Raw genomic sequence first — 25,504 nt, 5'->3', positions numbered from 1 at the left:
AAATTTTTTTTTTATGACATAAAATACATATAGTTAAATGAGAAGGAACCTTGGTTTCCCCACAGTCAGAACACAATCTATCTGGTAGTTCAGACATGATAAACAGGCATAAACTTGATAACAAAGCACAAAAAACGTTTTAAAATAAAACCGTTACTGTCACTTTAAATTTTAAACTAAACACACTTTATTACTGCAATTGCGAAAAAGTATGAAGGAATTGTTCAAAATTCACCAAAATTTCACCACAGAGTCTTAAAGCCTTAAAAGTATTGCACACCAAATTTGGAAGCTTTAACCCTTAAAATAACGGAACCGGAGCCGTTTTTATATTTAACCCCTTTACAGTCCCTGGAATCTGCTTTGCTGAGACCCAACCAAGCCCAAAGGGGAATACGATACCAAATGATGCCTTCAGAAAGACCTTTCTATGTATCAGAGCTCCACACACATGCAGCTGCATGCCATGCTGTCCTCAAAAACAAGTGCGCCATACCGGCGCGAAAATGAGACTCTGCCTATGCTTTGGGAAAGCCCCTAAAGAATAAGGTGTCTAAAACAGTGCCTGCCGAAATTATTATATCAAAATACCCAGATAAAATGATTCCTCAAGGCTAAATATGTGTTAATAATCAATCGATTTAGCCCAGAAAAAGTCTACAGTTTAAATAAGCCCTTGTGAAGCCCTTATTTACAATCGTAATAAACATGGCTTACCGGATCCCATAGGGAAAATGACAGCTTCCAGCATTACATCGTCTTGTTAGAATGTGTCATACCTCAAGCAGCAAGGGACTGCAAACTGTTCCCCCAACTGAAGTTAATTGCTCTCAACAGTCCTGTGTGGAACAGCCATGGATTTTAGTTACGGTTGCTAAAATCATTTTCCTCATACAAACAGAATTCTTCATCTCTTTTCTGTTTCTGAGTAAATAGTACGTACCAGCACTATTTGAAAATAACAAACTCTTGATTGAATAATGAAAAACTACAGTTAAACACTAAAAAACTCTAAGCCATCTCCGTGGAGATGTTGCCTGTACAACGGCAAAGAGAATGACTGGGGTAGGCGGAGCCTAGGAGGGATCATGTGACCAGCTTTGCTGGGCTCTTTGCCATTTCCTGTTGGGGAAGAGAATATCCCACAAGTAAGGATGACGCCGTGGACCGGACACACCTATGTTGGAGAAATAATGATAAATCTGAATTTCAGAGATTAGTAAGGCGTATTTTTAAAAATAAGACAAAAAAGGGCTTTTTTGTGCTTTCTTTGGCACACATGTGCGCCTAGGCGAGAGAGAATAGAGTTGGACAATTTTGAGTGTGTATTTGCTTATTTTTAGGCGTATTTTGCTTTGATAAATAGGAGAACAATTCAGACAGAGTATTTATAGGCGTAAATGTGGGAGAATTACAATGATAAATGGAGATCTTACTAGAAGTAAGTTCTTTTAAGCAAAGCAGTAGTCCCTTGTCCAGTGTTAGTTCTCGCGTCTGCTACTGTTCCCAAGTATCGGTCGCATATAGTGCTTACATCTGATTGGAACACACCTCTGCAGCTCAGCTACGGATCCTTGGACAGGACATAACAATCCCAACGCGTTTCTCCCAGAGTACCCCCGAGCTTTCTCAAGAGCGTACCGCTCTACACGTCACAACTTTAAGAACACAGAAGAAGGGCTTGGGAGGAGTCTGGAGCCAAACGGTAGGGAATTTAAAATAAATATTTTTTGGGAAAATATATATGTAATCGCTAAAATAACTTGGCAAATAGATTAATGTGAATATGATATATGCTCGATTGCCTTCAATACAGCTTAACTTTACCTTCACTTTAACTCTATAATTATATTACTAGGATAACCCATCCAGTGTTTATTTCAAAACCTCACTTTCATACCAGATTCTGATAAACAAAGAAACAGTTTGTTATTCTGAAATAAGTTAAAATTTTTAAATTCAATGCAGTTATTTATTTAATCTAGCAGACATTTATTCAATGTAGTATAATTTTCAGATCAATGCATATATATATATATATATATATATATATATATATATATTTATATATATAGATGTTTTCAATATGATCTGAGTATTTTAAATTATTATGAAGATTAGGCACAAATAATTTATTTGAGATTTAGCTTCCCATGTCATATCTTGAGCAAGCACAAATTTTCCCAGACGTATATGTGAATTGGACCTTCAAAAGTAAACCTAGTGAATCATCATATTGATTATCACATGTATCTGTTAACTTTCCATATTCTGGGATTCCGAGCATATCTACACCAAAGTACAGACTCAGCGCCCCTCTCAACCCAGGTAGTATCCTGATCTAGGTACCATGTCAGGGCAATCATTTTAATTGAGTTATAAAGATAAACATCACAGTGCAATCTGCATAGTGAGTGGGGAGAGGGGTCTAGGCTGAGAGGTTTGATTTTTAGGTCTTTTACAATTTCTGCTGTGGCTATGGCCAAATCAATTCATATCAAGTAGATATTAGCTCAATTGAATTATTAAATTATGTGATACATATGAAGTTTATCCAATGCCACTCAGCAATACCTCTACATAAATCCCCCTTTCAATTTTAATATATGTAGGACACGTATTGGAATTGACTTAAAACCCATGTAATTGGTGAGTGTACTGACAGTATGCATCATAGACAGTCTTACTATGAAGAGAGTCCGTTATTTTTTTATGCTAATTTTTATGCTCTTTAGCTAGACATCTTTAAACTACAACACTTCCTTAGTGTGCTTGGGGAAATTACCTTTTATTCTCCCTCTATGACTTGGAGTTGGGATCCAGGATGGCACGCTCGCAACTGATTAATATGGACCCATTTATCCATAAAAGTATCATTTTTAGGGATCTTAATTTTTTAGGCAACTGAAGATATTTTGTCAGTAATGTCAAAAGGACCCTTCCAAGATGGAAGAAATTTCTTCCCCTTAACCTGATCTCTTCCAAATTTATAAAGATAAACTTTATCATTAATTTCATATTCCTTTTTTGAAGTTTTGAGATCATAATAGGTTTCATATTGATGTGTAGTAGCGGCATTTATTCATTTCTGGTCTGATGTACGGTACAGTAAATGTTAAGGTAGAACCATTCTTCTACCAGTCATCAATTCAAAATGTGACATCTTAGTAGCACTACTTAGTGTTGCTCTTAATGCCATTAGGATTAGAGGTAATTTTACATCCCAGTCTTTACCTGTTTTCCTCACAAAAGTTTTGAGGATTTTCACAATGGACTGGTTGAAACGCTCTACACCACCACTAGAGGCTGCTCTATATGCTATATGGAGCTTTCTTTTAACCCCTAGTATTTTCCACATTTTTGTCATCACTTTGCTAGTGAAGTGGGTCCCCTGATCGGATTCGTTTTGCTGGGGTAAACCAAATCTAGAAAACATGTGGTTAATGAGCAATGCTGCGCATGTTTCAGCACTATTGTTAGGTGCACTGACCCATTTAGTGTTAGGTGCACTGACCCATTTAGTGAACAGACATGTTACTTGTCAACATGTATCTGTTACCTCTTGATGACCTAGTTACTGCAATGGTGCTCTATGCGTTGGCGCAGTGGGTTGGAACTGTGGACAGATTAAACAACCTTGACAGTAGGTTTGAACATCCTTCAACATATGCGGACAAAAGGCGTAGTCACGCAATATTTCATATGTTAATTTGGCGCCATGATGGCCAGATGTGGGAGCATCATGGGCATGTTGAAGCATGAGACCCCTGAACTGGGTAGGTACTACCTATTGTTGGATACCTGTTTTTGAGGTTCTAATTAACAAACCATCCTGTAATTTGAATTGTGATTTGGACTTCATTAAGATTCTAAGATCTTCCTTGCCAATAACGTCATCTTTTGAGATGGGGTTGTTTTCAGGATCTTCTATGTGCTTATAGAAAATACCTATAATGGTCATCAGGTCCTCACTAGGAGAATCCTGACTCCATTGTACCAGGTTAGGCTCATTTTGTTGTTTAGCCTGATTTCTGGTAATGACCTCTACCTGAATTGCACCCATTAAGTTGTCAATATTGCGGAGCTCTCCAGTTATGGCTCCTTGCTTGGCTAATGAATCTGCAAGATCATTGCGGTCCTTATCAGGACCTTGAATTCTGGAATGACCCTTGGTCTTTTTCCTGTGTATGGTTAACCCATCGGAAACAACTAACTTATCAATTTCGCAGAACAACTTGCCATGTTTGACTGGTTTGTTGTTAGTTTTCTGTATGCCATTTCTTTTCCAAGTTGGCAGGTATTCAACAAAACTGTAATTTGAGTCAGTAATGATCACAAATTCATGAATACCTTGTTCAATAGCCATTTAAATGGTTTGTAGAACAGCAGTAAGTTCTGCAACTTGACTGGATCTTGGTCCAATGTTGAAACCTACAGAAATATTTGGGAATCCATTTGCCCAAGTTATACCAATGCCAATGACTAATCTGCGCTCATTATCAATAGTGGCATGGTAAGAACAACCATCAACATATACCCAAGGTAATGTTTGACAATGGTCCTCATTGTATATTTTATATGGGGAAAGCAATTGTTCCTCCAGGAAATCATCTTCTAATATCTCTTCCCCATGATCCTTAGCAGTACAGTTATGGAGCTCGCCAGTCCCTATACGACTTGATCCCTGTATACAGCTGCGGAAATTTTGTAGAACCCATACAGTAGATAAGAGGGCTTTTCACAATCACTAAATTTTATTTCTACTGGGAATAAAGTTTTGCTCACATAAGCAATGACTTTGCTTAAATTATCATGTTTTTGGTATAAAACAGCACTCATGCTTATATCTGTGTAACCTGTCTCTAAGTAGAGAGGTTTACCACCTTCAGGGTAAGCTAAGCAAGGTGCTTGAGTGAGTGTTCTCTTCAGCTTTCTTATGGCTGTCTCTTGAGCCTCACTCCAGTGCCATTTCACATCCTTCTTTAGAAGATGTAGCAGTGGTTTAGCTAATTCTGCATAATTAGCAATACATTTGCGAGAATATTTTGTCATACCCAGGAATGATCTTAATTCCTTTAAGTTGGTTGGGTTCTTAGAATTTATTATAGCCTCCACCTTTTTCTTCTGATGATTTAACCCTTCAGAAGTAACTTCATGTCCCAAGAAGTGTACACGAGTGCAGCACCATTGATCTTTTTGTAGGAATAATTTGACACCTGCCCTTTTTAAGTTCTGTGATGTGTTTTTCAAAGTCTGTGATTTTGATTAACACATCATCAACATAAGATAAGGTCCCGCTTTCCAGAGCATCAGGCATAGCCTTATGCATGAATACAGCAAATTAATGTCCTGAATTTATGTATCCAAACGGGAGCCGAGTGAATGCATATTGGACCTTTTGGAACGAGAATGCGAGTTTATACTGGTCTTCCTCGTGTACCTTTATGGTCCAGTATCTCTGCGCACAATCAATGGCAGTGAATATCTTAGATCCCTGCATCTGCACTAGGCACTGGTCAATGTATGGCACAGGCCCGCCAGACATGTATACTTGTTTGTTTATCTGTCTTAAGTCATCACACAAACGCCATTGTCCATTGGGCTTAAAGGGACACTATACTCAAAATTTTTCTTTCATGATTCAGATTGAGCATGAAATTTTAAGCAACTTTCTAATTTACTCATATTATCAAATTTTCTTCATTCTCTTGGTATCTTTATTTAAAATGCAAGAATGTAAGTTTAGATGCCGGCCCATATTTGGTGAACAACCTGGGTTGTCCTTGCTGATTGGTGGATAAATTCATCCACCAATAAAAAAATTGCTGTCCAGAGTACTGAACCCAAAAAAAGCATAGATGTCTTCTTTTTCAAATAAAGATAGCAAGAGAACAAAGAAAAATTGATAATAGGAGTAAATTAGAAAGTTGCTTAAAATTTCATGCTCAATCTGAATCATGAAAGAAAATTTTTGAGTATAGTGTCCCTTTAAGCCCAATGGACAATGGCGTTTGTGTGATGACTTAAGACAGCTAAACAAACAAGTATACATGTCTGGCGGGCCTGTGCCATACATTGACCAGTGCCTAGTGCAGATGCAGGGATCTAAGATATATGCATGCTCTTTCTGAATTACAAAAACATAATTTATGTAAGAACTTACCTGATAAATTCATTTCTTTCATATTAGCAAGAGTCCATGAGCTAGTGACGTATGGGATATACATTCCTACCAGGAGGGGCAAAGTTTCCCAAACCTTAAAATGCCTATAAATACACCCCTCACCACACCCACAAATCAGTTTAACGAATAGCCAAGAAGTAGGGTGATAAGAAAAAAGTGCGAAAGCATATAAAATAAGGAATTCGAATAATTGTGCTTTATACAAAAAAATCATAACCACCACAAAAAGGGTGGGCCTCATGGACTCTTGCTAATATGAAAGAAATGAATTTATCAGGTAAGTTCTTACATAAATTATGTTTTCTTTCATGTAATTAGCAAGAGTCCATGAGCTAGTGACGTATGGGATAATGACTACCCAAGATGTGGATCTTTCCACGCAAGAGTCACTAGAGAGGGAGGGATAAAATAAAGACAGCCAATTCCTGCTGAAAATAATTCACACCCAAAATAAAGTTTAATGAAAACATAAGCAGAAGATTCAAACTGAAACCGCTGCCTGAAGTACTTTTCTACCAAAAACTGCTTCAGAAGAAGAAAACACATCAAAATGGTAGAATTTAGTAAAAGTATGCAAAGAGGACCAAGTTGCTGCTTTGCAAATCTGATCAACCGAAGCTTCATTCCTAAACGCCCAGGAAGTAGAAACTGACCTAGTAGAATGAGCTGTAATCCTTTGAGGCAGAGTTTTACCCGACTCGACATAGGCATGATGAATTAAAGATTTCAACCAAGATGCCAAAGAAATGGCAGAAGCTTTCTGGCTTTTTCTAGAACCAGAAAAGATGAAAAATAGACTAGAAGTCTTTCGGAAAGACTTAGTAGCTTCAACATAATATTACAAAGCTCTAACAACATCCAAAGAATGCAATGATTTCTCCTTAGAATTCTTAGGATTAAGACATAATGAAGGAACCACAATTTCTCTACTAATGTTGTTAGAATACACAACCTTTAGGAAAAAATTCAAAAGAAGTTCGCAACACCGCCTTATCCTGATGAAAAATCAGAAAAGGAGACTCACAAGAAAGAGCAGATAATTCAGAGACTCTTCTGGCAGAAGAGATGGCCAAAGAAACAAAACTTTCCAAGAAAGAAGTTTAATGTCCAAATGAATGCATGGGTTCAAAAGGAGGAGCTAGAAGAGCCCCCAGAACCAAATTCAAACTCCAAGGAGGAGAAATTGACTGAATGACAGGTTTTATACGAACCAAGTCTTGTACAAAACAATGAATATCAGGAAGATTAGCAATCTTTCTGTGAAAAAGAACAGAAAGGGCAGAGATTTGTCAAGGAACTTGCGGACAAACCTTTATCTAAACCATCCTGAAGAAACTGTAAAAAAATTCTCGGAATTCTAAAAGAATGCCAGGAAAAATGATGAGAAGATACTAAGAAATATAAGTCTTCCAGACTCTATAATATATCTCTCTAGATACAGATTTACGAGCCTGTAACATAGTATTAATCACAGAGTCAGAGAAACATCTTTGACCAAGAATCAAGCGTTCAATCTCCATACCCTTAAATTTAAAGATTTGAGATCCTGATGGAAAAAGGGACCTTGCGACAGAAGGTCTGGTCTTAACGGAAGAGCCCACGGTTGGCAAGAGGCCATCCGAAAAAGAATCCGTCCATGCTGGAGCTACCAGCAGAACAAACGAGCATTCCTTCAGAATCTTGGAGATTACTCTTGGAAGAAGAACTAGAGGCGTAGAGATATAGGCAGGATGATACTTCCAAGGAAGTGATAATGCATTCACTGCCTCCGTCTGAGGATCCCGGGGTCTGAACAGATACCTGGGAAGTTTCTTGTTTAGATGAGAAACCATCAGATCTATTTCTGGAAGTTCCCACATTTGAACAATCTGAAGAAATACCTCTGGGTGAAGAGACCATTCGCCCGGATACAATGTTTGACGACTGAGATAATCCGCTTCCTAATTGTCTATACCTGGGAAATGAACCGCAGAGATTAGACAGGAGCTGGATTCCGCCCAAACCAGAATTCGAGATACTTCTTTCATAGCCAGAGGACTGTGAGTCCCTCCTTGATGATTGATGTATGCCACAGTTGTGACATTGTCTGTCTGAAGACAAATGAACGACTCTCTCTTCAGAAGAGGCCAAGACTGAAGAGCTCTGAAAATTGCACGGAGTTCCAAAATATTGATCGGTAATCTCACCTCCTGAGATTCCCAAACCCCTTGTGCCGTCAGAGACCCCCATACAGCTCCCCAACCTGTAAGACTTGTATTTGTTGAAATTACAGTCCAGGTCGGAAGAACAAAAGAAGCCCCCTGAACTAAACGAAGGTGATCTGTCCACCACGTCAGAGAGTGTCGTACAATCGGTTTTAAAGATATTAATTGAGATATCTTTGTGTAATCCCTGCACCATTGGTTCAGCATACAGAGCTGAAGAGGTCGCATGTGAAAATGAGCAAAGGAGATCGCGTCCGATGCAGCAGTCATAAGACCTAAAATTTCCATGCATAAGGCTACCAAAGGGAATGATTGTGACTGAAGGTTTTGACAAGCTGATATCAATGTTAGACTTCTCTTGTCTGATAAAGACAGAGTCATAGACACTGAATCTACCTGGAAACCTAAAAAGGTTACCCTTGTCTGAGGAATCAATGAACTTTTTGGTAAATTGATCCTCCAACCATGATCTTGAAGAAACAACACAAGTCGATTCGTATGAGATTCTGTTAAATGTGAAGACTGAGCAAGTACCAAGATATCGTCCAAATAAGGAAAAACCAATACCCTGTTCTCTGAATACAGACAGAAGGGCACCGAGAACCTTTGTAAAAATTCTTGGAGCTGATGCTAAGCCAAACGGTAGAGCCACAAAACTGGTAATGCTTGTCTAAAAAAGAGAATCTCAGAAACTAAAAGTGATCTGGATGAATCGGAATATGCAGATATGCATCCTGTAAATCTATTGTAGACATATAATGCCCTTGCTGAACAAAAGGCAGGATAGTCCTTACAGCTACCATCTTGAATGTTGGTATCCTTACATAACGATTCAATATTGATAGATCCGGAACTGGTCTGAAGGAATTGACCTTCTTTGGTACAATGAAGAGATAGAATAAAACCCCAGCCCCTGTTCCAGAACTGGAACTGGCATAATTACTCCAGCCAACTCTAGATCTGAAACACATTTCAGAAATGCTTGAGCCTTTGCTGGGTTTACTGGGACACGGGAAAGAAAAAAATCTCTTTGCAGGAGGCCTTAACTTGAAGCCAATTCTGTACCCTTCTGAAACAATGTTCTGAAACCAGAGATTGTGAACGGAATTGATCCAAATTTCTTTGAAAAGAACGTAAACTGCCCCATACCAGCTGAGCTGGAATGAGGGCCGCACCTTCATGGGGACTTAGGAGCTGGCTTTGGGTTTCTATAAGGCTTGGATATATTCCAAAGTGAAGAAGGTTTCCAAACTGATACAGCTCCTGAGGATGAAGGATCAGGCTTTTGTTCCTTGTTGTGATGAAAGGAACGAAAACAATTATTAGACCTAAATTTACCTCAATTTTTTTACCCTGTGGTAAAAAAGTTCCCTTCCTTCCAGAAACAGTTGAGATAAAAGAATCCAACTGAGAACCGAATAATTTATTACCCTGGAAAGAAAGGGATAGCAAAGTTGACTTAGAAGACATATCAGCATTCCAAGTTTTAAGCCATAAAGCTCTTCTAGCTAAAATAGTTAGAGACATATACCTGACATCAATTCTAATGATATCAAAGATGGCATCACAAATAAAATAATTAGCATGTTATAGAATAATAATGCTATGAGAATTATGATCTGTTACTTGTTGCGCTAAAGCTTCTAACCAAAAAGTTGAAGCTGCAGCAACATCCGCTAAAAATATAGCAGGAGTAGAGACAGCCCCATTAACCTTAGGGATTTTGTCCCAAACTCTAATCTGTCAGATGACACAGGATATAATTGCTTAAAACGTTTTAAAAGGAGTAAATGAGTTACCCAAATTATTCCATTCCCTGGAAATTACTTCAGAAATAGCATCAGGGACAGGAAACACTTCTGGAATAGCTACAGGAGATTTAAAAACCTTATTTAAACGTTTAGTTTTAGTATCAAGAGGACCAGAATCCTCTATTTCTAATGCAATTAATACTTCTTTAAATAAAGAACGAATAAATTCCATCTTGAACAAATACAAAGATTTATCAGCATCAACCTCTGAGACAGAAACCTCTGAACCAGAAGAACCATTATCAGTATCAGAATGATGATGTTCATTTAAAAATTCATCTGAAAAAAGAGAAGTTTTAAAAGACTTTTATGTATACTAGAAGGAGAAATAACAGACATAGCCTTCTTAATGGATTTAGAAACAAAATCTCTTATGTTATCAGGAACACTCTGAGTATTAGATGTTGACGGAACAGCAACAGGTAATGTAACAGTACTAAAGGAAATTTTATCTGCATTAACAAGTTTGTCATAACATTTAATACAAACAACAGCTGAAGGAACAGATACCAAAAGTGATACACTTAGCTTTGGTAGCTCCAGCACCGGGCAGCGATTTTCCTGAAGTATCTTCTGACTCAGTTGCAACGTGGAACATCTTGCGATATGTAATAGAAAAAACAACATATAAAGCAAAATTGATCAAATTCCTTAAATGACAGTTTCAGGAATGGGAAAAAAATGCCAGTGAACAAGCTTCTAGCAACCAGAAGCAATAAATAATGAGACTTAAATAATGTGGAGACAAAAGTGACGCCCATATTTTTTTTAGCGCCAAATAAGACGCCCACATTATTTGGCGCCAAAAATGACGCCACATCCGGAACGCCGACACTTTTGACGCAAAAGAACGTCAAAAAATGACGCAACTTCCGGCGACACGTATGACGCCGGAAACAGAAAAAAAAATTTGCGCCAAAAAAGTCCGCGCCAAGAATGACGCAATAAAATGAAGCATTTTCAGCCCCCGCGAGCCTAACAGCCCACAGGGAAAAAGTCAAATTTTATAAGGTAAGAAAAAATGATTGATTCAAATGCATTATCCCAAATATGAAACTGACTGTCTGAAAATAAGGAATGTTGAACATCCTGAGTCAAGGCAAATAAATGTTTGAATACATATATTTAGAACTTTATAAAAAAGTGCCCAACCATAGCTTAGAGTGTCACAGAAAATAAGACTTACTTACCCCAGGACACTCATCTACATGTTTGTAGAAAGCCAAACCAGTACTGAAACGAAAATCAGCAGAGGTAATGGTATATATATATAAGAGTATATCGTTGATCTGAAAAGGGAGGTAAGAGATGAATCTCTACGACCGATAACAGAGAACCTATGAAATAGACCCCGTAGAAGGAGATCATTGCATTCAAATAGGCAATACTCTCCTCACATCCCTCTGACATTCACTGCACGCTGAGAGGAAAACCGGGCTCCAACCTGCTGCGGAGCGCATATCAACGTAGAATCTAGCACAAACTTACTTCACCACCTCCATAGGAGGCAAAGTTTGTAAAACTGATTTGTGGGTGTGGTGAGGGGTGTATTTATAGGCATTTTAAGGTTTGGGAAACTTTGCCCCTCCTGGTAGGAATGTATATCCCATATGTCACTAGCTCATGGACTCTTGCTAATTACATGAAAGAAACAAAATTTTTGGGTTCAGTGTCCCTTTAAAAATAGAGAGAATAGGATCATTATAAGAGCTATGCACCTGTCTGATGATACCCCTTTTTTCCAAGATCCTTATGATTTCTGCAAGAGAATCATATGAGGCTAAAGGGAGTCTGTATTGTTTAACAAATACAGGTGGTGCATTGGGATCTGTTTGGATTCTTGCAATGTGCAGGTCTGTAGTCCCACAGTCATAAGAATCCCTAGCAAAAATATCCTTGTACTCCATCAGGAGTTCTTGTAGCTGTTGGCGTTCATCATCACTGGAACAGCCATTAGCTAAGGAGATTTGGTCTTCGACTATTTGCTGAAATCCAGAAAAGATTTCAGGCTGTCCTATCTCATAGGCTTCTTCAAGCCTAGATGTGAGGTCCCCTTGATTATAATTTACATTACCCCCAGGATTCTGTGTATTGGGGTATTCTTATCCTCTGATCGACTGATCAAATACCAGGGAGGCTTCTTCAATTTTACAGATGCTTTCCTCTGAGCTGAAAGGGTAAATCGACTGAATTGTGAATAATCCTTCTGGCATAGATGCAAAGGATTGCGCTATTAATTGTTCTTCAGTTAAGTAACCTTTAGATATTTGCCCAATTACATTATTCTGGAATCCAAAAGTGTAATAACTGGATTCCAGAGCATATCATATGTTTCCCTTGGATAAGTTGATATCCTGTGTGGTCATGTTATGTGTAATAACATGTATTGGGATATTTCCAATATTTACCATAGGAGTATGGGTCATTGTTATACCTATATTTTGCATTCTCATGGAGATGTAAATTAGTGCTTCAGATTTTTTTAATTTCTGGCTCCTTTTACCTGTAAGGGTAAAATAAATTTATCAGCCCCAGCAGGGATTACAATATCACTAGACACCTGCATATTCACAGCATATGACATCTGCTGGTTTCATTTTAGGGCTGCGTTTTCATCCTGAAATATTTCAGGGTCCCCCTTTAACCTGCTCCAGAGGCAAAGGTTAATCAAATCTATTTGTATGGCATATCTATGTAAGAGATCATTGCCAATGTATATTTAATATGGGGATTATTTAAAACTAAAAACAGGTGTTTCGCTGATTTATTACCTATGGAGATAGATAATAAACATTTAGCTGTGATGTTATAGCTCTCAGAGTTGTCATCCAGGTCATGGACCCAGTGATCTTGCGGAGAAAGATATTTAATCACCTTAGGTTCAGCTATCTGCGCCAATAAGTCTTCGCTTATATAGCTAGCTTCCTGTTTTAAATTCAATTTAGCTTACTTGGTTTTTCCAAGGTCATACACTTGCATAGGGATAAATAAATTATACTTAATTCTCTCAATCTCTGCAAGGAATTGAGAGTGATATCCCCCTTTATGGAATTTAGGATCCCCTTTGTGGAGAGATATGGTTAATATATCGCCGCCTAGGGAAATATTGGCTATCTTTCCAGGAGAAATTTTAATGGTATTACCATCAGAGCCACTTTGGGGAGTCTGATCATCTGTTTGTAGGATAGTTATTTGAGGTACAGAGTTATTCCTGAAATAAATCTCCACATCATCTGTCTTCTCTTTCACCACATGACAGTTATGTCTGGTGTGAAGTATGCTGGACCACTCATAATTAATAGGTCTTTTCACTTGTGACCAAATTACATTATTTATGCAATCAACTATGGTACTAAGTCGCTTAAGGAGATCATTACCAATTATTAAACGATCAGTTGGCAGATCCACTATAATGACAAGGTGTCTTATTACCCGGTTTCCCAGTTTTAGTTTTAACCACGTAGTGCCCCAAACTTTGAGAGAGTCATCCCCAACACCTATTAATGAACCATCAAACTCCCTGAGTTTAGGCTTGTGGGGCGTCTGCTCATTTAGCGGTGTGTAGTACCTGTGGGATAAAAAAGTTGCCTTAGATCCAGTATCAATTAATCCCATGGTAGGGTTAGTAACTGAATCCTGGAGCTCAGCTGATGCATAATATCTCCCTGCAGTTTCTACCATTTCATACATAATATTTGCATGTTTACACATTTGTGGGCTTCGCCACGTTTTACCTGTATCAACCACTTTACCTGATGCAGAAGAATTTTCACTCATACCGGTCACTGCCTCTATTACACGGGGTTCCTGTGTATTGCATCTGTGGGAATAAGGTTTAGGGACAACTGCAAAAGAAGAGATTCATTAGAGCTTTGAGGCTGAGGACACCTGTCATCACAGTCAGGCCTTCCGGCTGTAGGTAGAGAACATGATTAGTACCATTATTGACATTTATTATTTTATCTGGTATATCTCTCTCTTCTCTTTCAGGTAATACCTGAGTATTTATTACTGTGGCCTGCTGCTGGCCACTGGCTGTACCCCTAAAAAAGAATTATTAGGATGCTGAGCCGTGAAAGCTTGACTCATATTAGTAAATATTATACATAATTGATTTAACTGCGTACTAAGTTGGCCCACTTGATTGTACAAGCTATTTTTACCCATGGACTGATTTTTTTTATATCCCAGGGTATTGATTCCTGGATCCTTGGGATCCCTCAGAATCATAGCTGTCGTTTTTTTTGTTTTTTTTGACGTGGTTGTCTTTGGGGTTCAACTTGTCCTGCGTTAATATCCTCGGAGCACTATTTACTTGGGGTGTCTGGTTACACTAAGAGTATTTTTGCCACTTTTGGTATTTACTTTTACGGGGATACCGATTACCTTGTGGGTATTTGTCTCTTTGGGGATACCTATTTATCTGGTTATGCCCCCCATTTTGAGTATATTCCCTCTGTGCCTCAGCCCTTGGTGGGTGAGGGGCAGAATCAAAACTTTGCGATGAGGAAGGCCTGTTTTCTCGGGCCACTTCTGCATAAGTTTTCTTTTTGGTCTCTAAATTGAGGGGGGCTAGGTGACACCCTAGTGTTTGCCACAATTTTAGGGCTGGGCCTTGGTTCTCTTTTAACCCCCTGTTCACTAGACTGCTGAATAGAGTATAACTTTGTACTCTCTCTGATCAACCAATCCAATGAGCAGTTATCATCAAACTCTCTAGCCAGATTTATTTTGATGTGTGGGAGCAATGCCTCATAAAATAAATTAACAAATTCTGAGCTCTCAAATTTTGGGTACATTTTCTGCCATACAGTACGCTCCTTTTAGTGTAGTAAGAAATTAAATTAGGCTCTGATTGACTCCACATTTCAAATTGTATATAGCCACCTTAGCAGCTGTTGTTGTGCAATATGGGCCGAACTCCCTTTTACTCTGTTGCTTTATTTCACTCCAAGATTTGACATTCATATCTTTTAGTGAAGCAAAGTATTTATGATGCTTAGGCTCAAATACCCATGGCAGAAATTCAAATTTAGATTGCCCATCATTTATATTTAATACAGCTAGAGCATTTTCATAAGCCTCTAAATGATCAATTATGGAAGTAGTCCCCCTTTTGGAAAACGGGTGTACTGCTTTACTTAAAAACGTAATTATCGTAGGGGTGTCATACACTTTACTAAGTACATCTCGAGTTTTCCTAGTGACTTTATCGTGAGGGTTTGAGTGCTCCCTATCTGCCCTTTTACTATGGGGAGATCCCTTATGCATATTAGCATTATATGGGGTATCTGGGTAGCAGGCTCTGCCCTCTGAATCACTATAACAAGTGCCCTCTTCCTCTGAAGTATAGAAATTCCCTGAATTTAAAACATTTGGTGACTGCCTATGTGGAAAGTTTCCTTCTGACCCAATCGGAGTCCTTTGTTTAAATTCTTCCCTGAGGCCTTGTATTTTACATCTCATAATTTTTTTTAGGGTTTTCATAATTTCCTTACTAATGGAGGGGGGTGTATTATTGCTATATTGCCTTTTTTTAGTTCACTTAGCTTTTTCTAGCTCTGCGAGTTGTTTATTTAAACTTTATATTTTAGCGATTCATTTTTGGTTCTGTTTATCTAAGGTGGCCATGTCTTGTTTAAGTATAACAATTTCATTTTGGGCTATTTCTAAATATTCTTTGCATTTGCATGATGAGTGAATCTCATCTTAAAGCTGCTGTAATTGCAATTCCTTTTCTATAAGGTGAGTGGACATTTCGTCATTAATGCATATTACAAGCGGCCAGGATTTGAGTATTAGCTCGTCCCATTTTTTAGATTTCTTGCATTGATTAATTTTTAATAATTCCTGGAATAATTCACTTTTTTAATTCCACATTCTATTATCAATGGCAATATTTTTGGCCTTAGTGGTAAGCATATCAATATAATCATTTAAATCACCCGCAATATTAAATCTATTTTTGATGTGGACGATATCGTCCATTTTCAGCGAGTCTGCCTTTGTAAGGGGTAATCTTGGGGGGCATATTTCAATACTGAGTACAGATTCAATTGAGTTGCTTCTTGTAACAGACATTATTATTTTGGCTTAGTATTTAGTTAACTTAAATCACCAATACAATTTTAAAAATTATTATTTTTTTAAAAAAATTTCTATTTACTACAAAATATATTATATCAATATGATAAAGATGTAATGATCTACAGCAGTGTGCCTCCAATTTGTTGATACTATTATATCTGTTAGAATAACACTATAAATATTATCTCAGCAGTGTACTCCAACGTGTTAGATATAACCTAGGTTACAATATTAATTATCCTCTATTTCAGTGGCAACCTCTAACGTATTTATTATATTTACGTAACAATGTTTCCAAAGTTCTGATCAGTTAATCCTTATTAAAACGCAATGATTATATTTATGTAGAAAATAGATTATGAATCAAATATGTCTATGCTGTTACAATTTTCTATACCAGGCAAGCTATAAAAGAAACATTTCTATAAGTGAACCTTACTCAAAATGAATCGCTTATTAGATCACACTTTACCATTAAACTTACAAGACAATTTAGAATTAGCTAACAACACAAATCCAATGCCAAAATATGGATCACTAACTTACAGTGCTTAAACAACAACTGGAGACGTTCATATATTATCAACACAATAGCCAATTTATGTGCAGTTCTTAAAAGATTTCACAATAAATAAAACTGACTGAATAAATCTGGAAAACAAAACCTTTCTTAGAAATAAAATGAACTTAACATCAATATAATTATTTCTAGACTACAGAGGCCAATGGGACATAAGTTTAAAATACATAATACCCTTTTAAATCACAGCTACCATTTAACTATGCTATAAAGAATTCCTTTGATTTAAAATATTAAATATATTTAACAATCGCTATACATTACCAAAAAAACAATTTTGAGAGTTTCAGCTTTTTCAATAAATTTTCACCGTCATATAAGAGGGGATGCACATGTCTGGAAGTATGTTTAGGGCCAATTTTGTCTTACCAAACTCTATGTATTTCCAAGGCAGCAGTTTGTCAGTAAGCCAAGTTTAAGCAGCAAAGAAGCCAAGCCAAGGGATTTTATATCTGTGATAAAATCCACCTCTTTTCTAATCATTGGGGAAATTTGGGTACGCACTTATCGAAGGTTGTCCCTCATTGGCCCTTTGATAGTGCATGTCTTAACAGTCAACCCTTTTGGCTGTAATACCAGTTTTATTCTATCGGGGGGGGGGGGCAGCAGACGTAGAAAAAACATAATTTATGCTTACCTGATAAATTCCTTTCTTCTGTTGTGTGATCAGTCCATGGGTCATCATTACTTCTGGGATATAACTCCTCCCCAACAGGAAATGCAAGAGGATTCACCCAGCAGAGCTGCATATAGCTCCTCCCCTCTACGTCAGTCCCAGTCATTCGACCAAGAATCAACGAGAAAGGAGTAACCAAGGGTGAAGTGGTGACTGGAGTATAATTTAAAAGATATTTACCTGCCTTAAAACAGGGCGGGCCGTGGACTGATCACACAACAGAAGAAAGGAATTTATCAGGTAAGCATAAATTATGTTTTCTTCTGTTATGTGTGATCAGTCCACGGGTCATCATTACTTCTGGGATACCAATACCAAAGCAAAAGTACACGGATGACGGGAGGGATAGGCAGGCTCATTATACAGAAGGAACCACTGCCTGAAGAACCTTTCTCCCAAAAATAGCCTCAGAAGAAGCAAAAGTGTCAAATTTGTAAAATTTGGAAAAAGTATGAAGCGAAGACCAAGTTGCAGCCTTGCAAATCTGTTCAACAGAGGCCTCATTCTTAAAGGCCCAAGTGGAAGCCACAGCTCTAGTGGAGTGAGCTGTAATTCTTTCAGGAGGCTGCTGTCCAGCAGTCTCATAGGCTAAACGTATTATGCTACGAAGCCAAAAAGAGAGAGAGGTAGCAGAAGCTTTTTGACCTCTCCTCTGTCCAGAATAAACGACAAACAGGGAAGAAGTTTGGCGAAAATCTTTAGTTGCCTGCAAGTAGAACTTGAGGGCACGAACTACATCCAGATTGTGTAGAAGACGTTCCTTCTTTGAAGAAGGATTTGGACACAAGGATGGAACAACAATCTCTTGATTGATATTCCTGTTAGTGACTACCTTAGGTAAGAACCCAGGTTTAGTACGCAGAACTACCTTGTCTGAGTGAAAAATCAGATAAGGAGAATCACAATGTAAGGCTGATAACTCAGAGACTCTTCGAGCCGAGGAAATAGCCATTAAAAACAGAACTTTCCAAGATAACAATTTTATATCAATGGAATGAAGGGGTTCAAACGGAACACCCTGTAAAACGTTAAGAACTAAGTTTAAACTCCATGGCGGAGCAACAGCTTTAAACACAGGCTTGATCCTAGCTAAAGCCTGACAAAAGGCCTGGACGTCTGGATTTTCTGACAGACGCCTGTGTAACAAGATGGACAGAGCTGAAATCTGTCCCTTTAATGAACTAGCTGATAAACCCTTTTCTAAACCTTCTTGTAGAAAGGACAATATCCTAGCGATCCTAACCTTACTCCAGGAGTAACCTTTGGATTCGCACCAGTATAGGTATTTACGCCATATTTTATGGTAAATCCTTCTGGTAACAGGCTTCCTAGCCTGTATCAGGGTATCAATAACCGACTCAGAAAAACCACGTTTTGATAAAATCAAGCGTTCAATTTCCAAGCAGTCAGCTTCAGAGAAGTTAGATTTTGATGTTTGAATGGACCCTGTATCAGAAGGTCCTGTCTTAGAGGTAGAGACCAAGGCGGACAGGATGACATGTCCACTAGATCTGCATACCAAGTCCTGCGTGGCCATGCAGGCGCTATTAGAATCACTGATGCTCTCTCCTGTTTGATTTTGGCAATCAATCGAGGAAGCAGCGGGAAGGGTGGAAACACATAAGCCATCCCGAAGTTCCAAGGTGCTGTCAAAGCATCTATCAGAACCGCTCCCGGATCCCTGGATCTGGACCCGTAGAGAGGAAGTTTGGCGTTCTGGCGAGACGCCATGAGATCTATCTCTGGTTTGCCCCAACGTCGAAGTATTTGGGCAAAGACCTCCGGATGAAGTTCCCACTCCCCCGGATGAAAAGTCTGGCGACTCAAGAAATCCGCCTCCCAGTTCTCCACTCCCGGGATGTGGATTGCTGACAGGTGGCAAGAGTGAGACTCTGCCCAGCGAATTATCTTTGATACTTCCATCATTGCTAGGGAGCTTCTTGTCCCTCCCTGATGGTTGATGTAAGCTACAGTCGTGATGTTGTCCGACTGAAACCTGATGAACCCCCGAGTTGTTAATTGGGGCCAAGCCAGAAGGGCATTGAGAACTGCTCTCAATTCCAGGATGTTTATTGGAAGGAGACTCTCCTCCTGATTCCATAGTCCCTGAGCCTTCAGAGAATTCCAGACAGCGCCCCAACCTAGTAGGCTGGCGTCTGTTGTTACAATTGTCCAGTCTGGTCTGCTGAATGGCATCCCCCTGGACAGGTGTGGCCGATAAAGCCACCATAGAAGAGAATTTCTGGTCTCTTGATTCAGATTCAGAGTAGGGGACAAATCTGAGTAATCCCCATTCCACTGACTTAGCATGCACAATTGCAGCGGTCTGAGGTGTAGGCGTGCAAAAGGTACTATGTCCATTGCCGCTACCATTAAGCCGATCACCTCCATGCATTGAGCTACTGACGGGTGTTGAATGGAATGAAGGACACGGCATGCATTTTGAAGCTTTGTTAACCTGTCTTCTGTCAGGTAAATCTTCATTTCTACAGAATCTATAAGAGTCCCCAAGAATGGAACTCTTGTGAGAGGAAAAAGAGAACTCTTCTTTTCGTTCACTTTCCATCCATGCGACCTTAGAAATGCCAGAACTAACTCTGTATGAGACTTGGCAGTTTGAAAGCTTGAAGCTTGTATTAGAATGTCGTCTAGGTACGGAGCTACCGAAATCCCTCGCGGTCTTAGTACCGCCAGAAGGGCACCCAGAACCTTTGTGAAGATTCTTGGAGCCGTAGCCAATCCGAATGGAAGAGCTACAAACTGGTAGTGCCTGTCTAAGAAGGCAAACCTTAGATACCGGTGATGATCTTTGTGAATCGGTATGTGAAGGTAAGCATCTTTTAAATCCACTGTGGTCATGTACTGACCCTTTTGGATCATGGGTAAGATTGTCCGAATAGTTTCCATTTTGAACGATGGAACTCTTAGGAATTTGTTTAGAATCTTTAAATCTAAGATTAAATTTGACATAAAAATTACAGAGCAACGTTTTTATTCACAGTCAATATAAAATTCTCACAGCTCTGCTGAGAGAATCTACCTCCCTCCAAAGAAGTTTGAAGACCCCTGAGATCTGTCAGAGATGAACCGGATCATGCAGGAAATATAAGAGTAACTGACTGGAATTTTTTGATGCGTAGCAAAGAGCGCCAAAAACGGCCCCTCCCCCTCACACACAGCAGTGAAGAGAAACGAAACTGTCACAATTAAAACCAAACAACTGCCAAGTGGAAAATAATGCCCAAATATTTATTCACTCAGTACCTCAGAAATGTAAACGATTCTACATTCCAGCAAAAACGTTTAACATGATAAATACTTATTAAAAGGATTAGTGACTTTTAACAGAGTAGTTCCGGTGAAATACCATCCCCAGAATACTGAAGTGTATACATACATGTCATTATAACGGTATGGCAGGATTTTCTCATCAATTCCATTCAGAAAATAAAAACTGCTACATACCTCAATGCAGATTCATCTGCCCGCTGTCCCCTGATCTGAAGCTTTTACCTCCCTCAGATGGCCGAGAACAGCAATATGATCTTAACTACTCCGGTTAAAATCATAGTAAAAAACTCTGGTAGATTCTTCCTCAAACTCTGCCAGAGAAGTAATAACACGCTCCGGTGCTATTGTAAAATAACAAACTTTTGATTGAAGTCATAAAAACTAAGTATAATCACCATAGTCCTCTCACACATCCTATCTAGTCGTTGGGTGCAAGAGAATGACTGGGACTGACGTAGAGGGGAGGAGCTATATGCAGCTCTGCTGGGTGAATCCTCTTGCATTTCCTGTTGGGGAGGAGTTATATCCCAGAAGTAATGATGACCCGTGGACTGATCACACATAACAGAAGAAACAGTTTCATTATCAAATACTGCTACAGTTTAAACTTATCTGTCAAGTACATGGTCCATTTAATCTAACTGAACACGTATTTACAAGACCAAACATGGGGTATATTTATCAATTTTATATTTTCCTATACATTTAAATATTTAGCCTGTACATAACGTCAAATCCATACAATATACATATAATATATACTTCCTACTGATAAGGTCTTAAAAGATGTATTTAAAAGTCATGTTTCCATATTCCATACGTACCTGCAATAGAATTCTGTTGCAATTAAATTATGATAGATATATAGGAGCATTATAATTTTATTAATTATATAAAATACATATTTCTTTTCATGACTTCACATATTAATAATGTTTAAAAATACGGACTTAAAGCTATGATTATATTACTAGGATGACCCATCCAGTGTTTATTTCAAAACCTCACTTTCATACCAGATTCTGAAAAACAAAGAAACAGTTTGTTATTCTGAAATAAGTTAAACATTTTAAATTCAATGCAGTTATTTATTTAATCTAGCAGACATTTATTCAATGTAGTATAATTTTCAGATCAATGCATAAATATAGATGTTTTCAATATAATCTGAGTATTTTAAATTATTATGACGATTAGGCACAAATCATTTATTTGAGATTTAGCTTCCCATGTCATATCTTGAGCTAGCAAATTTTCCAAGACGTATATGTGGATTGGACCTTCAAAAGAAAACCTAGTGTATCATCATGTTGATTATCACATGTATCTGTTAACTTACCATATCCTGGGATTCTGAGCATATCTACACTAAAGTAAAGACTAAAGTACAGACTCGGCATCCCTCTCACCCCAGGTAGCATCCTGATATAGGTACCATGTGAGGGCAGTTCTTTTAATGGAGTTATATAGATATACATCACAGTGTTATCTGTATAGTGAGTGGGGTCTATGTTGAAAGGTTTGATTTCAGGTCTTTTACAATTTCTGCTGTGGCTATAGCCAAATCCATTCATATCAAGTAGATATTAGCTTAATTGAATTATTAAATTATGTGATACATATGAAGTTTATCCAATGCCACTCAGCAATACCTCGACAAACTATACTAGTTTTGTTTATTTATTGTTCAGTCTATGGGGCCAATTTATCAAAGTTCTTGCGGACCTGATCCGACAGTGTGGATCAGGTCCGCAAGACCTCACTGAATGCGGAGAGCAATACGTTCTCCGTATTCAGCATTGCAACGCCGCCCCCTGCAGACTCGCTGCCAATCAGCCGCCAGCAGGGGGTGTCAATCAACCCGATCATATTTGATCGGGTTGAATTCCGGCGATTCCTGTCCACCTGCTCTGAACTACTCTGTCCCCATCTAACTCTCCTGTGTCTAATCATACCCGCTCCTACAAGTCTCACGATATCCTGCCCTGACCTTGCTACAACCCACTATAACAATACTCTCGCCTCTGCACTTGACACTTTTGCTCCTCCCCCAAATATGCAAAACCCCACGTTGTCAGCTCCAACCCTGGCACTCTATGCAAATACCTGCAAGAAATGCTCCCGTGCTGCTGAATGTGCCTGGAGGAAATCCCTTCACATATATTACCTTCTCTGTCTTCTACCCTCACTCCAGTTCTTACTCACATATTCAACCTATCCCTTACTACCGGTTCATTTCCATCTTCCTTCAAACATGCAAAGGTCACCCCCATCCTCAAAAAACCCTCCCTCAACCCCAATTCTCCTGCAAACTACTACCCCATATCACTGCTTCCGCTAGCTTCAAAAGTCCTAGAAAAACATAAATTATGCTTACACGATAATTTAATTTCCATCTGTCTGAGAAGAGTACACGGCTTCATTCATTACTTGTGGGAATACAGAACCTGGCCACCAGGAGGAGGCAAAGACACCCCAGCCAAAGGCTTAAATACCTCCCCCACTCCCCTCATCCCCCAGTCATTCTGCCTAGGGAACAAGGAACAGTAAGAGAAATATCAGGGTATAAATGGTTCCAGAAGAAAAACAAACAGAAATGTAGGTCCGCCCAACGGAGAACCGGGGCGGGGGCTGTGGACTCTCCTCATACAGATGGAAATGAAGATCTCAGGTAAGCATAATTTATGTTTTACATCTTAATATGAGGAGAGTCCACAACTTAATTCATTACTTGTGGGAAAACAAATACCCAAGATCTAGAGGACACTGAATACAAAAAAACGAGAGGGTAAAAGAAAGGCGGACCCTATTCTGAGGGCACCACAGCCTGCAAGACCTTTCTCCCAAAAACTGCTTCCGCCGAAGCAAACACATCAAATTTGTAAAACTTTGAAAAAGTATGTAAGAAGGACCAGGTACAAATCTGCTTTATAGAGGCCTCATTCTTGAAGGCCCAAGAAGAAGCCACAGCTCTAGTTGAGTGAGCTGGAATCCTCTGAGGAGGCTTATGTCCCGCTGTCTCATAAGCCAAGCGAATCATGCCCCTCAGCCAAAAAAATAGGGAAGTGGAAGCCTTCTGCCCTTTGCGCTTCCCCGAATAGACAACAAACAATGCTGAAGTCTGTCTGAAATCCTTCGTAGCCTGAAGATAGAATTTCAAAGCTCGAACCACATCCAAATTATGAAGTAACCATTCCTTCGAAGAAGGGTTAGGACACAAGGAAGGAACTACAATTTCCTGATTAATGTTGCGATCAGACACAACCTTAGGGAGAAATCCCAACCCAGTGCGAAAGACAGCTTTATCGGCATGAAAAAAACAGGTAAGGAGGCTCACATTGCAAGGCTGCTAACTGAGAGACTCTGCGTGCCGAAGCAATAGCCAGTAGAAAAAAAACCTTCCAATACAGTAATTTAATGTCAAGAGAATGAATAGGCTTAAACGGAGCCCTCTGCAAAACCCTAAGAACCAAATTCAAACTCAAAGGAGGAGCAGAATGCCTAAATACAGGCCTGATCCTGGATAGAGCCTGAACAAGACTGTAAATCAGGAAGTTCAGCTAGCTTCTTATGTAGCAACACAGAGATGAAATCTGTCCCTTTAAGGAACTGGCGGCAAGTCCCTTCTCCAAACCGTCCTGGAGGAAGGAAAGGTTCCTGGATACCCTGACCTTATGCCAGGGATAAAGTAGAAAATATATATAGGAAGGCGCTAACCAAGCTTAAAGTGTTAAAGAATTGGAGATTACTAAATAATTTAAAAAAGTAGACTATATGTTAGATAAAATCCTTAGTGTGAGTGGTATATTTGAAACAATGTTGCTATTCGTTTCAATAAGGACTCCTGCTATACAATCTTTTAAAAGACTAAATATATTATTGCAAGAGAAAACAGACTGTTACCGTATTTTTAAATTTGGATAAAACAAGAGGATCACCTCCTGCTATACAGTTTTTTTACTATGTTATAAGACTTGATATATATTCACAAGAGAAACTAGACAATTAAACCGTTATTATAAATCTGAATCAAACAAGAGAAACGATATACAAAATATATATTTACTTAAGATATAGGAAAAAATACAAAATCCATAAAATTTATAGACTTATGACTTAAATACAGATGAGGAAACAGTTAAAAACATTGCCTATACATTGGGTTTAAACAAACTCTGGATGCAGATTTGTAATTTTATACATTTCAGATACTCCTTTTTTAGGTGTTTTTATGCCAGGAATACCCACAAGCCTGACACCAGAGTAAGTAGGTCCTCTACACCTTATGATAGATGCGTCGGGTGACTGACTTCAATCAATCAATCACACTCTCAGAAAACCCTCTCCTGGCTAAGACTAAGCATTCAATCTCCACGCAGTCAGCCTCAGAGACTCTAGATTCCAATGCACAACAGGGCCCTGTACCAGCAACAGGGCAACCTCCATGGAGGAGACAATGACATCCCCACCAGATCCGCAAACCACATCCTCCGTGGCCACGACCAAGCAATCAGAATAGTCAAAGCTTGCTCCTGCTTGATGTGGGCCACTACTCGAGGTAGAAGTGGTAACGGTGAAAATATGTAGACTAGGTTGAATCCCCAAGGCACTGCTAAGGCATCGATTAGTTCTGCCTGGGGATCCCTGGACCGCGACCCGTATCTTGGTAGC

Source organism: Bombina bombina, chromosome 2 (genome assembly GCF_027579735.1).
Source record: "Bombina bombina isolate aBomBom1 chromosome 2, aBomBom1.pri, whole genome shotgun sequence".
Lineage (NCBI taxonomy): Eukaryota > Metazoa > Chordata > Amphibia > Anura > Bombinatoridae > Bombina > Bombina bombina.
Note: the sequence above shows the minus strand (reverse complement) of the source record.